The sequence below is a fragment of the Mustela erminea genome, chromosome 13 (assembly GCF_009829155.1).
Source record: "Mustela erminea isolate mMusErm1 chromosome 13, mMusErm1.Pri, whole genome shotgun sequence".
Classification (NCBI taxonomy): Eukaryota; Metazoa; Chordata; class Mammalia; order Carnivora; family Mustelidae; genus Mustela; species Mustela erminea.
The window spans coordinates 41,880,242-41,893,394 of record NC_045626.1 but is presented as its reverse complement, the minus strand read 5'-3'; positions in this window follow the sequence as shown (position 1 = coordinate 41,893,394).

Here is a 13,153-nt window from a genome sequence, read left to right as displayed (position 1 = left end):
TTTATAAATGTGTTTAGTGCTAAACTTTTGAATGTAATTGAATACCCCTTTGCTTAGACTCTTCCCATGAGGGTCAGTACCAAGACTCTCTCCCTAGCTGTCAAAAGTGTTGGCTGCTAATGGCTAACAACTATACCTTAACTTGGAAATTGGCCTTTGTCAAAGGCAGTGACTACCTTGCTCAGGGTTGTGTACCCTCACAAGAGAGGTTTGCATCCAGTTCCTGGCTGACTTGGGAGTACATATAATCAGGGCTTTTGTCACAATTCAGGACACCTGGATGTCATCCTAGCTTCAGAGCTTCCTATGGAATTGACAGAGATCTTTGTTCACTACATTGTCCTTCAATTTTTCTCTCTGTGTATCCTGTATAACTCATTCAAGTGTTGTGCTCTAAAGTACTCTTCAATAAACAAACATACCACTTTCCATCTCAGAGTGTTTCCCCAAGGAATCCATCCTAAGAAAGATGGTATTAAAGACAGACCAAAAAAGCAAGCTTTAAAATGTGATTTTGGAGCCAAATCACCTCTTAGGCAGCTGGCAATTAGGACCTCATAGATAGTGTTAGTCCTTGGTATGCCATAACAGAATAATCATTAAAATAAAACTTTCACTAGTAATGGGATGGGATGAGATGTTAGGGGAAGGGTGTGCACTATCCTTGACTGCTGCAATATTCCAGGGTTCTCAAAAGTTCTCAGAAAGTAGAGATTATGAAGACAGTAGCATTAAATATGGTGTTGGATACAATAATTTGCAACAACAAAGGCAAAGACAATGAAGGACACTGGAATAAGATAAAACCAGAGGATGATTAATAATAATTTTAGTGCAGAGTTGAAATATGTTCCCGAGGAACATATTTCGTTTATTTTCTCCATTAGCCATATTAGAAAAGCTACTTTTAGTATAAAGATTAGTCCCCAAACTTAAAGGATTGTGGTGGCCTAGAGTGTCATCTGTGACAAGGATGAGGACCTTAACTGGAAAGAAGAAAGATCCTAAGAATTAGAATTGGTGACATTTTGGTTGGATTTCCCTAAAACATGGAAATCTCAGATCTTCCTGAGCTCTAAAAGTCTGCAGAAGTGTCATGTTCCTCCCTCCCTCAATGAGTACTGCCACATTGTTTGAAGGTGACACAGAGGCTTCTGTCTTATGAAATAACATCAGCCCACTTCTCAGGATATACTCTCATTTCACCTCCTAGTCACCAACCGATGTCAGGTTGCAACTTAACCCAACTACATAGGTACTGGACCTGCTAGGGAAGGAAATGGACTATATCCTAAGGTTGCTACAGAATCTAGGCACCATGTAAAGATAGGCAATGGGAGAGTACATAGGAACTGTGTTCTGAAGGTAAAGGATAATGGAATGAGGGCAGCATATAAAGTTGGGTTGGACTAGACATAGGCATACACTTTCAACTTAGCAAAAATCCCAGGAGATGGTGCTAGCACTGTAGTACCTTGGCTCAGCGGCTGCTGTATAGTTTCCATCAGGGCTGCTGTATAGTTTCCTGAAATGCGGTAGGTGAAATCTTCCCAATTAGCACCACTCTAGGCAGTGCATGCATGATTCATTTAGTGTGGAAAATAAATAGTACAAGTCTGAATACAGATTCATGGGCAGTGGTAAATGGCTGGTCCCTAATAGAGAAAGACTGTGGCAAGAAGGTCTAGGGAAGATGCATGTGGAAACATTTATGATTACAGACAAGTTAAGAGCTTTTTACCACTCATTAATGCCTTCCTGTGAGCATCCTCAGTGCTGTAAAACCAAGTATTCATAACAGTTTAGCCATTTGTTATCAACCAGCCTCAGTCTTAAGCTTTCTCAGAACTGAGATAATGAGAGCACAAACAGAGTGATTTTTGGAGCAATAGTGAAGAAGATGCATTACTAGCAAGAAGCACCAGCATGGGTTGCCAATTCAATGATCATTGCATGGCCTGTATCTCCAAAATTTCAAATAGAATAGACTAGAAACTTGTGGGTAAAAATTGGAGCAGCCCTGTGTATTAGTTATTGTTATTACATATTGTTATGAAAATACTATAAACCTAGTAGTTTAAAATAACACAAATATTTTAACATAGTTTTGTGGGTCAGAAATCTGAAATGGATCTTGCCAAGCTAAATTAAGGTGTTGACAAACTGTGTTCCTTTCTGAATGATCTAGGGGACTCTCACTTCCCTTGCTTATTTAGGGAAGTAGCAGAAGAAGATCATGGAGTACAAAATCCTACCTACAACATTAGAGCCTACCATCATCTCCAATGACCTTTTTGTATTTCCTGCCCTTGGTCTCTGTGGATTTAGATATGCTGGTTTCCAGAGGAGTCGGGGAAGGGGGCGGGGAACACTATCACCAGAGGATGAAGCAAGTTTCCTATAATATTTTAGACTAATATATCAGTTACTTCAGACTCCCATAAAAAGGACAAAGAAAAGGAGGCACGATCCTGGCAGAAGTTATTGGCCTTAATTATCATGATGTAGTAGACATGTTGATATATAGCAAAGTCATGGATGAATGTTTGCACCTAGGTACTTATTGGGGGTATATTCTTCTACTTCATTCCTAATACTTATAAAACATGGATAAGTAAAGCAACTGTGAGCTGAGAATGTCATTGGGTTGTACCCTTGAGGGATGAGGGTCTGGGTCACACTACTCAGCAGATAAAAGAGAAGAGGCATGATAAGTATCAGCTGCAGTTGTGAGACCACTTGCAGTTGTAAGGCTATTGATCATTTATTCATTTACCAGCATTCTTCTTATAGATTTCTCCACAAAAATAAACCAACCAGAATTCTAGAGGAGCTATTTCCAATGAGCTGAACCTATCAAGTGGAGCAAGTGGATCTAAGCCATGCAATATGGTAAACTCTTAGTATGTGCTGTGGTACACTAACAAGATGAACTCACTCTTCTGAAACATTGGTGATATTATCTCATAAGAATTGCCCTCAGATAAAGGGAACCTGACTCACACAAAGTTATCCACATTTCCTGTGGGCAATCCATATCTAATGATGGCTCAACTGGAGGTACAAAAAGCTAGCCACTCTACCTCATTTGGGGACATCTCTTGGGACTTCTCCAGCTTCATATCTCATCATAGGATTAATCAAGGTTTTTATGGTGACTGAATCTTTCTTCAACTGTCCAATTCTATTTTTTCTTACAGTTGTTGTGTTCATGGCTACTACCCCAAAATATCTCAGAAATCCAGTGTGATTTCTGAGAAACCTCTGCTAAGATACCCTGTTTGCTCATTGAAATGCTTTCTTCATAGACCTTCTTCAAATATCGACTTTGAAAAAAATCGATTTTATTTGCTTTGAGAAGGTACTTTCGAAAATGATCTAAGTGAGTTATTTTAACACTAATAAACTACATAAGCCAAGTCAAGGAAACACAGTGAATACCAAAATATCATGCTTTTAAAAAAAAATGTTTCCATTGGCCATAGATTTTGGCAATGTCTACTTCATAGTGTTATTAAAGATTATTTTCCTGTGAGTTCTCCTTTGAAATAGATAGGGTTATCTATAGTAGCAGAATCATTCCTAATAAACTCTCATGTTCAATCCATTTGTTAATATTATTACTAAATAAACAGAATAACCATTTAAAATTCAGTTCTAGAAATGAGCTTGGTAAAAATAATAACATTTAAGAAATGGGAAAATATAATATGACTGGAACCACACTATGAAACTGGCAAAAGGATTCCCACTGGTTCTAAGTGCAATAAATAGTGAGAAAGGTAGTCAGATAATTTAATCAGATACAGTGATAGGCATTTGGGTATGAGTGCCTTACTAAAAGACATTTTTTTAAGTTCATAGAATTTTCTTGATATGTCTGCATGTTTCTCAAGTTTCTTATACAGACAGTGCTTTGATCATTTGAATCTGTGTGACCTAGGAACAATAATCTACTATTAGTTCTGTAATACTCTTAAATAAAAAAGAGGACAAATTTTTTGAGAAAATAAAATATAACTTGGAAAATATTTATTTTAGTTCATGACACATGGGAATCAATGAATATTGGTTGCTGCAATTACCACTTTTTTTTTTTTAAGTTTAAACCATTTCTGCAACAAATAGGTCAGTGTATAAATTCATGGTGTTTTTGTTTGTTTGTTTGGTTGGTTTATCCTTTTAAAGATTTTACTTTTTTATTGGACAGAGAGACAGGGAGAGAGGGAACACAAGCCAGGGGAGAGGGAGGGGGAGAAGCTGGCTTCCCCCTGAGCAGGGAACCCCATTGGGGCTTGATCCCAGGACCCTAAGATCATGACCTCAGCCAAAGGTAGATGCTTAATGACTGAACCACCCAGGCACCCCAACACATGGTATTTGGCCAATGAAAATAATATTTATTTTTGTATGATTCTTACTGTGTGTCAGGCTTCTAATCATCTTTTCTGTACTATCTCATTTACCTTTGACAATAATCATACTGGGGAGCTCTCTATTATTGACATCATTATTAACATGGTTTTAGAGATGAATAAATGACAACCCTCTGTGTTGTCACATTCCCAACATGCACACAATGAGTGAGTAGCAAAATTTAGGATTTGAATTTAAGCCATCTAATTTTAAAATTTCATGCTCTGGAGCTCCTAGTCTATACTGTCTCCTATATTACTGGATTAGAGTTGCAGGTAAAGATTAGAGTCAGAGAGAACCATCTACTTGGAGAGCCGATTTAATACCTAGACACTCAGATCAAATTTCTGCATTTTCTAGCCATTTAAAGGTGCTGTCTTGGAAACAGATTCTCCAGGCCCAGTCTAGTCATCAGATGACTAGCTGATCAGTAGACTCAGCTGAATGAAATCTCATGAGAAACACAGGACAGTCTCATCCATGTGCATGGCTCCCAAAGTCCCAAGCCACAGAAACTGAGATAATAAATACTGTTTAAGGTGATAAATTTGGAGATAATCTGTCATGAAGAAATAAATAACAAACCTAGAAGGGTTACTAATAATCTCTGAGCTATGAAAAAAAAATTAGCCAGCTAAAATATTGCAAGAGGGATATTTTCCAAGAACTCTGTGAGCAGCAGCAACAGCAGCAGCAGTAACAGAAACAGAAGCAGCAACAAAAGACAGATCTTTTCAACTGCTGCATCCTAATTACCTATATCCTTCTGATATTAAAGTCGGAGACACAAAAACTTTCAAGTTCCTATATCCCTTCTTGTCCTCCCATTTTATTCTCTCTATATATTTCATTTACTATTTATTGATTTGGATAGGCAGAGAATTAAAAGAACACAGATAAATTCATCTTAAACCCTACATAACTTAAATAGAGAAAACTACCTTTTAGAACCACTTATTAAGAAAACTACCTTATCACAGACAATGATGTGTGGAATTTTCCACTGGTTTTCACTGAAAACCACTAGAGAGTATGCATTACTCAGGACCAACTACTTCAACACTATTAGAAAATAGTGGAAAAGTTCAGATCCTACTTTGGATGTTGTGAACATTATTACTTTCATGAAAATGTGTGAAATAAAAACATGTCTATGATTTAAACATACTATGAAATTAGAAAATTTATCATGAATGAGAAAAAGTTTCATTTACTTTTTCAAGTTCTACTTTGTGAACCAAAACACAGTTTAAATTATTAGGAAGAGTTGTAGGTATATTGATATAGTTTGCATTAAAATATCATTAACTTGCTTTAATGGTTATTAATTCTAAATAACTGTTTGATAGTATGCATTTGTAGTACATTTTCAGTAAAATAAGATAAGCCATTTTTCCAATACGTAATGTGCAAGAAATGACCACTGGCCTTCTGTAAGATCAACCACAGTATATATGTATAGACCCATTTGGAGGTAGAGGTGACATTGTACAAAACAAAGGGCAAGAGAATAAGTGAGAAGCAAACTGTGTTCTAGTCCTTCTTCTATCAAAAACGAGACTTGCCGCAACTATTGACCCATCAGTTACTATTGTACTTGTGTAATAATAAAGTGGTAATAAGAGTAAAGGAAATGATATACCTGTACTTAAATAAAAATTACAAAACCAAGCTCATGTTTACTTGTTTCATTTTTAAGCAGTTAGATACAGGAAATCAATTGACTTAAATATAAGAATTCAAATGCAATAAAAAAAATGAAATTAAATTATAACAACTAATGGTGGAGACAGCCCAAGATGGTGGAGAAGGACCCCTTAATTTTACCTGGTCCCAGGAATTCAGATACATAGCTATCAAAGCATTCTGAATACCTGTGAACTCAACCGGAGTTCTAAGAAAAGAATTGCTGCAGATCTACAAATATAAGAGCTACCATTTTCTGCTAGGTAGGAGGTGTGAAGTGAATCTGAGGGGATATATGGGAAGATAAACAACAGAGGAAGGGGGCCTCCCACCAACCAGCATCAGAAAGTGATATAGCAGCAGAGCACAAAATCAGAATTTTTTTTTAATTTTTTATTTCTTTTCAGTGTAACAGTATTCATTGTTTTTGCACTGCACCCAGTGTTCCATGCAATCCGTGCCCTCTCTAATACCCACCACCTGGTTCCCCCAACCTCCTACCCTCCGCCCCTTCAAAACCCTCAAATTGTTTTTCATAGTCCATAGTCTCTCATGGTTCACCTCCCCTTCCAAATTCCCTCAACTCCCTTCTCCTCTCCATCTCCCCTTGTCCTCCATGCTATTTGTTATGCTCCCCAAATAAGTGAAACCATATGATAATTGACTCTTTCTGCTTGACTTATTTCACTCAGCATAATCTCTTCCAGTCCCGTCCATGTTGCTACAAAAGTTGGGTATTCATCCTTTCTGATGGAGGCATAATACTCCATAGTGTATATGGACCACATCTTCCTTATCCATTTGTCCTTTGAAGGGCATCTTGGTTCTTTCCACAGTTTGGCGACCGTGGCCATTGCTGCTATAAACATTGGGGTACAGATGGCCCTTCTTTTCACTACATCTGTATCTTTGGGGTAAATACCCAGTATTGCAGTGGCAGGGTCCTAGGGAAGCTCTATTTTTAATTTCTTGAGGAATCTCCACACTATTCTCCAAAGAGGCTGCACCAACTTGCATTCCCACCAACAGTGTAGGAGGGTTCCTCTTTCTCCACATCCTCTCCAACACATGTTGTTTCCTGTCTTGCTAATTTTGGCCATTCTAACTGGTATAAGGTAGTATCTCAATGTGGTTTTAATTTGAATCTCCCTGATGGCTAGTGATGATGAACATTTTTTCATGTGTCTGATAGCCATTTGTATGTCTTCATTGGAGAAGTGTCTGTTCATATCTTCTGCCCATTTTTTGACATGATTATCTGTTTTGTGTGTGTTGAGTTTGAAGAGTTCTTTATAGATCCTGGATATCAACCTTTTGTCTATACTGTCATTTGCAAATATCTTCTCCTATTCCGTGGGTTGCCTCTTTGTTTTGTTGACTGTTTCCTTTGCTGGGCAGAAGCCTTTGATCTTGATGAAGTCCCAAAAGTTCATTTTCGCTTTTGTTTCCTTTGTCTTTGGAGACATATCTTGAACGAAGTTGCTGTGGCTGATATCAAAAAGGTAACTGCCTATGTTCTCCTCTAGGCACCAAGAACCATAAGATACCTGGGAATAAACTTAACCAAAGAAGTAAAGGAACTGTACTCAAGGAACACTCATGAAAGAAATTGAAAAATACACAGAAAGATGGAAGACAATTCCATGCTCTTGGATCAGAAGAATAAACATTGTTAAAATGTCTATACTGCCTAGAGCAATCTATACTTTTAATGCCATTCCGATCAAAATACCACCGGTATTTTTCAAAGAGCTGGAGCAAATAATCCTAAAATTTGTATGGAATCAGAAGAGACCCCGAATTGCTAAGGAAATGTTGAAAAACAAAAATAAAACTGGGGCATCACGTTACCTGATTTCAAGCTTTACTACAAAGCTATGATCACCAAGACAGCATGGTACTGGCATAAAAACAGACACATAGACCAGTGGAACAGAGTAGAGAGCCAAGATATGGACCCTCAATTCTATGGGCAAATAATCTTCGACAAAACAGGAAAAAATATACAGTGGAAAAAAGACAGTCTCTTCAATAAATGGTGCTGGGAAAACTGGACAGCTATATGTAGAAGAATGAAACTCGACCATTCTCTTACACCGTACACAAAGATAAACTCAAAATGGTTAAAATCAGAACTTTTAAAGTTGAGTAAGGGACTTCCCTGCCTGAAAGCAATCAAGTGGCAAAGTGGGGTGGAATCCTAGGTGGGACAGTGTCATCTCAGTGATGAAGTTCTAGAACCTAGGTGAGGTTTGGTGGGCTGAGGTCCGGAGCCGATGACCAAGAATTCTTGAGACATCTTTGGTGCAAAATGGTGGTTTATTAAAGCACGGGGACAGGACCCGTGGGCAGGAAGAGCTGCTGCCCTGGGTTGTGAGGGATGGCAGGTTATGTACCCTGGGGCTGGGGGAAGGTGAGGGGAAGAGAGGTTTCAATGGAGTTTTCATATGCTAAAGAGGGCCTACAAGGTGCCAGGACCTCTCAAGCCTACAGGAGGCCTTGCCCTTGCAGCTGGATCAATGTTGTCTTTAGACCAGCCATTAACATTAAGATAGTTGGGAGACTTTTTGGTGGGATGTCACAATCCTGCTATCAATCGTCTTTGTTAGTGAGATTTAGGACATTTGCAAGCCAACGGAGACTCCTGTCTAGCAGGATTGTGAACTCTGCAAGTTAACTATTTGCTTATTGTTCATGGCAGTCAGGGTTGCCTGAGGGATGCTACACATAGGACTGAGGGGGAGCGGATGGAGGGGGGGTACAAGGCTCCAGCTTTTGTTTTGTCTTCAGCCAGCCTCGTGCTCCCTCATCATCAGGATCCCCAGAGTCACAGGAAGACTGGGGGTGCCTGAGTGTGGCAGTGGAGTGGGGAATCTGGCTGTAAGATTGCTCTCCAAGCAGGGTCCCAGCAAGTGACAGAACTACTACAAGACTCCCTCTTCCTTCCCTGGAAGGAATGTCACAGGTGCATACTGTAAGAGTTTGCAGGGTTTGAAGACTCAAAATGGGGTTGTGTGCCTGAGACAGAAATGCATGGTCACAGGCTGGGTGAGCACAGAATGGGGATGGAGACTGGGAAGACAGAAGTGATTGATTGCTTTTCCCTGAGGGAACACAGAAGAATGGGGCCAAGCTTTCAGCTCTGGAGCCAGAGATTGGGAAGCCATCATTTTCATAATCATCCTCTAAAGTGGTGTGGGAAGCCTTCAGGGAACAAAGTCCACGTAGAGCAATCCCAAGCAGCTTACTTCAACTGGCTCCCTGGCAAGGACATTGCAACTGCACTGGGGGCAAAGACACCTGAGGATCAGCACAGCATGCTCCTCCTTCAAGATCAACAAGAATATCTGGCTAAGACCAAGTTTACCAATTGTAGAGAACTGCAAAACTCCAGCAATTGGAGAAAATAGTATATAGAATTCATGGGTTTTCCCCCTATGATTCCTTAGTGTTTCAATTTTAATTTTTCCTCTTTCCCTTTTCAACAAATTTCTTATTTTATCAACTCTTTTTTAAATCTTTTTTTTTAATTTTCATTTTTACATTTACATCCTATCCTTTCATTATATTTAATTTTATTTTTGTGTCTATATATAGGTTCTTTCTTTACAATTTTCGGATGCAGTTTCTTCTGCCAAAATACCAAAATATGCCAAAAAATGCCAAAAAGGCCAAAATACACTCAGGATATAGTGTATTGCTCTGTTCTCTTCACCTATCTGTTTATATTCCTTTTTAAAAAAAATTTTTTTTTTCTTTCTGGTTTTGGGTCTCTTCTGATTTGTTTAGTGTATATTTCTCTGGAGTTGCTGTTGCCATTTTAGTATTTTGTTTTCTCATTTATCTATTCTTCTCTGGATAGAATGACAAGACAGAAAAACTCACCTCAAAAAAGAGATAAAAAAGAGGCAATACTGACTGTAGGGGATCTATTCAGTATGGACATAAGTAAGATGTCAGAACTAGAGTTCAGAATAACAATTATAGATACTACTGGGGTTTGAAAAAAAAAAGCATATAAAGCACTAGAGAATCCCTTTCTGGAAAAATTAAAAAAAAAAAAAAAACCTAAAATCTAATCAAGTGGAAATTTAAAAAGGCTACTAATGAGATGTAATAAAAATAGAGGCTCTAACTGCTAAGATAAGTGAGGCAAAAGAGAGAATTACTGATATAGAAGACAAAATGATGGAGAATAAAGAAGCTGAAAGAAAGAGAGATAAAAAGACTTCTGGATGAGGGGAGAATTCGAGAGATAAGTGATACCATAGAGCTAAACAATATTAGAATAATTGGGATCCCAGATGAAGAAAAAAGAGACAGAGAGAAGGTATATTGTAGAAAATTATAACAGAGAACTCCCTTAATCTGGGGAAGGAAATGGGCATCCAAGTCAAGAAGGCAAAGAGAACTGCCTCAAAATCAATAAAAATAGTCCAACACCCCAACATATCATAGGGAAACTGGCAAATATCAGAGACAAAGAGAAAATCCTAAAAGCAGCTTGAGACAAGAACTCCTTAATCTACAGGTAGGGACAATAGACTGGCAGCAGACCTATCCACAGAGACATGGCAGGCCATAAAGGACTGACATGATATGTTCAGAGTGCTTAATGAGAAAAATATGCAGCTAAGAATACTTTATCCAACAAGGCTGTCATTCGAAATAGGAGAGATGAAAAGCTTCCAGAACAAACAGAAACTAAAAGAATTTGTGATCACTAAACCAGCCCTGCAAGAAATATGAAAGAAGATCCTTTAAGCAAAAAGAGAATCCAAAAGTAACACAGACCAGAAAGGAACAGAGACAATATACAAAAAACAGTGACTTTACAGGTAATACAATGGCACTGAATTCATATCTTTAAATAGTTACACTGAATGTAAATGGGCTAAATGTCTCAATCAAAAGACACCGGGTATCAGATTGGATAAAAAAGCAAAGCCCATCCATATGCTGTCTGCAAAAGGCTCATTTTAGATCCAAAGACACCTCCAGATTGAAAGTGTGGAGGGGGCACTAATCATGCTAATGGAGGTCAAAAGAAAGCTGGAGTGACAATCCTTACAACAGATAAAGTAGATTTTAAACCAAAGACTGTATGTAGTAAAGGATGAGGAAGGACACTATTTCATATTAAAGGGTCTATGTAACAAGAAGATCTAAAAATTATAAATATTTATACCCCTAACATGGGAGTAGCCAACTTTATAAACCAATTAATAATGAAATTAAAGTAATTGTAATTGATAATACTTCAATAATAGTAGGGGACTTCAATGACCACTCACTGCAGTGGACAGATCATCTAAGCAGACAATCATCAAGGAAACAAGGACTTAGAATGACATACTGGGCTAGATGAACTTTACAGGAATGTTCAGAGCATTCCATCCCAAAACAACAGAATACACATTCTTCTTTTTTTTTTTTTTTTTTAAGATTTTATTTATTTAACAGACAGAAATCACAGGTAGGCAGAGAGGCAGGCAGAGAGAGAGGAGGAAGCATGCTCCCTGCGGAGCAGAGAGCCCGATGTGGGGCTCGATCCCAGGGCCCTGGGATCACGACCTGAGCCGAAGGCAGAGGCTTTAACCCACTGAGCCACCCAGGCGCCCCAGAATACACATTCTTCTTGAATGCACATGGAATATTCCATAGAATAGATCACATACTGGGTCACAAATCAGGTCTCAACCAGAATAAAAAGACTTGGAAGATTCCCTGTGTATATTCAGATCACAATGCTTTGAAACTGGAATGTAGTCACAAGAAGAAATTTGGAATAAAAATAAAGAGCATCCTACTAAAGAATGTGTCAACTAGGAAAGTAAAGAAGAATTTTTAAAAATCAAGGAAAAATGAAAATGAAAACACAATTGTTCAAAACCTTTGGGATGCAGTAAAGGCAGTCCTAAAAGAGAGGGATATAGCAATACAAGCCTTTCTCAAGAAATAAGAAAAGTCTCAAATACACAACCTAACCTTATACCTAAAGGAGCTAGAAAAAGAACAGCAAAAAATGAACCTTACACCTAAAGGAGCTGGAAAAAAAAATAAAATAAAATAAAACAGCATCTCTCCTCCTAAACCCAGAAGGAGAAGAGATTGTAAAGATTGAACAGGAACCAATGAAATAGAAACCAAAAGAACAGTAGATCAAGTCAACAAACTAGAAGTTTGTTCTTTGAAAGAATTACTAAGACTGATAAACATCTGGCCAAACTTATGAAAAAGAAAAGAGAAAGGATCCAAATAAATAAAATCAGGAATGATAGAGGAGAGATCACAACCAACATTGATGAAATGCAAACAATTATAAGTACATATCATGAGCAACTATATGCTAAGAAATTAGGCGATCGGGAAGAAATGGAGGCATTCCTAGAGATGTATAAACTACCAAACTATCAAAGCATCCACCTTTGCTTCAGGTCATGATCCCAAAGGCCAATTGAGTCCCAGTTGAGCCCCACATGGGGCTCTCTGGTCAGTGGGGAGCCTATTTCACCCTCTCCCTCAGTACCTCTCCCTGCATGTTCTCTTTCTCTGTCAAATGAATAAAATATTTTAAAAAATAAATAAATAAACTACCAAAACTGAAAAAGGAAGAAATAGAAAACCTGAAAAGACCCATAGCCAGTAAGGAAAATGAAGTAGTAATCAAAAAATCCAAGAAAAAAGAGTCCAGGGTTGGATGGCTTCCTAGAGGAATTCTACCAAGCATTTAAAGAAGAATTAATACCTATTCTTCTGAAGCTGTTTGAAAATAAAAAGGAAAGGAAAACTTCCAAACTCTTTCTATGAGGCCAGCATTACCTAGATCCCCAAACCAGACAAAAACCCAACCAAAAAGAATAATTACCAGCCAATATTCCTTAGGAACATGGATGCCAGAATTCTCACGAAGATACTAGCCAATAGGATCCAACAGTACATTGCAAGGATTATTCACCACAACCAAGGGGGATTTACTCCTGGGCTGTAAGAGTGGTTCAACATCCAAAAATAAATATGATACACTACATTAATAAAAGAAAGGACAAGA